This window comes from Aplysia californica, unplaced genomic scaffold, assembly GCF_000002075.1.
Source record: "Aplysia californica isolate F4 #8 unplaced genomic scaffold, AplCal3.0 scaffold00050, whole genome shotgun sequence".
Taxonomy (NCBI): Eukaryota; Metazoa; Mollusca; class Gastropoda; order Aplysiida; family Aplysiidae; genus Aplysia; species Aplysia californica.
In genome coordinates, this window is record NW_004797320.1 from 1,707,048 (window position 1) to 1,708,968 (window position 1,921).

Sequence of the window (1,921 nt, forward strand, 5' to 3'; positions counted from 1 at the left end):
GAGGGAGGAGGGTTAGATCGTAACGGTCTGTGTTCCCGTCTGCGCTATGACCTCGACAAACGGTAGATCGAAGCATGGGGATAATACATTTGTATCGCGGTGATGAAGGCTAATAAAATAACGGTGAGCACAGTCATCCAGACTGCGGAGTCGTAAAAACAATCGTTAAAACACCTTAATGTAACTTGCATGCGAGAGAGTGCACTGCCATGCCAGGGCCATTATAGAATTCTAGACTAGTTTGGATTAAAATAAGAAGGCAAAGATGGTTTTCTTTTTATATTTTTTTGGAAGTGGAAAGGGGGAGGGGGTGAGGGGCAGGAGGAGAGCTCTGAGAATGAGTCTTAGTTTTAGTAGAGGTTTTACAGCGCTCGCAACTGCAAAAGGTCATATGAGCGCCAGAAGATTAGAGGTGTTACAAGAGAGTAACAAGCATAAAAAAGAAGAAGGGGGGATACGGACGATAGATGTTTCATAGGAAAAAAGAAGCGAACCACACCAGAGCACCCGCCAAACTCCCACGAGAATGAGCCTGCACATGAAATTGTTTGGACGGGGTTGGGTTTTTTTTTTCGTCCCTTCTTGTCTGCCTGCTGTATTGGAGGTGTGAGCTGACAGGTAGGTAGACTCCACCTTTTGAACAACGCACACAACCCTGAAGAGAATGTGAAGCCAGCCAGATGAAGAAACAGGTAAATTATAGAGAATAGAGAAATGTCTTTTTAAAAGAAGAGCGACCTAATCTGTGGGGAGTGAGAGAACAAGAGAGTTTCGGCACTTATATGACCTTATTGTGTTGCAAGCGCCGTAAAACGCTTACCAAAAAAAGAGAGAGAGAAAGCAAAAATGCAAAGACAATACACAAAAGCAATAATAACACATAGTGTACAGCTTACATCAGCTGGAATGTAACTGTATTTGGCTCACTGACTGTAGCAGTTCACTGGGGTATATCCTGAAGAGGGGAGGGGGGGGGAAGCAGAGATGGACATATTCCGATTGCAGTGACCCCAACACTGTGGACAAGGTGTGATAAGGTGTGGTAAGGTGTGATAAGGTGTGATAAGGTGTGACTGTAGCAATTTTGTAACCCCTTCAACATTATTTTAGATCACAAAGACATGACACTTCGACCCCGCCTTTCACGGCCAATCCGGACTGAGAGTTTTATTACAACATCTCGGAAGAAAGACACAGATACCTGATTAAAATTCTCCCCACATGGGAATCGATCTGAAGTACTCTGTTTAAATAGAGCTCAAAAGTTCCCTTTTCCTACATCGAACTCACGTATTCCACTACTACTGCTATTTTTCTACTCAAAAGTTCATTTTTTACTACTTCACCAACACAAGTACAGCACTCTTCCTCAGCGTCTTGCACCAAACAAAATCACTTCTCACTAGCAAGGCGCCTAACTGTTACACCCAGACATTGGTCATCAGAATGTGTTCTGCCAACAACCAGGAATAAAACGTTTCTTGTTAAGCTCACTACTTCTACATTGTCTTTGAGGAGCGTACAGTGCAGCCTCTCTATAATGACATCGTTGGAATCAGAAGAAAAAATATCGTTACAGAGAGTTGTCGTGTCTCGTGTGCAAGTTGCGCACACTAAAGATCCCTTGGTGGTCTAAAGTCGATAAGAGTAGACTTCGGCCGCCACCCGGAGAAAATTCAAAATTTACCACCAACTGAAAATGGTTAAGGTGTCCCGCGCCCTCATATGACTTTATGCAGTTGTGAACGCCGCAAAACACTTACCAAAGCAAAGAGAGTTGTCGTTATAGAGAGGCAACCAAAATACTGATGTATTTGAAGGAAAAATCGGGACCTGGGCACCATGTCGCTCTATAGAAGATGTCGTTATCTATCTATCTATCTATCTATCTATCTATCTATCTATCTATCTATCTATCTAT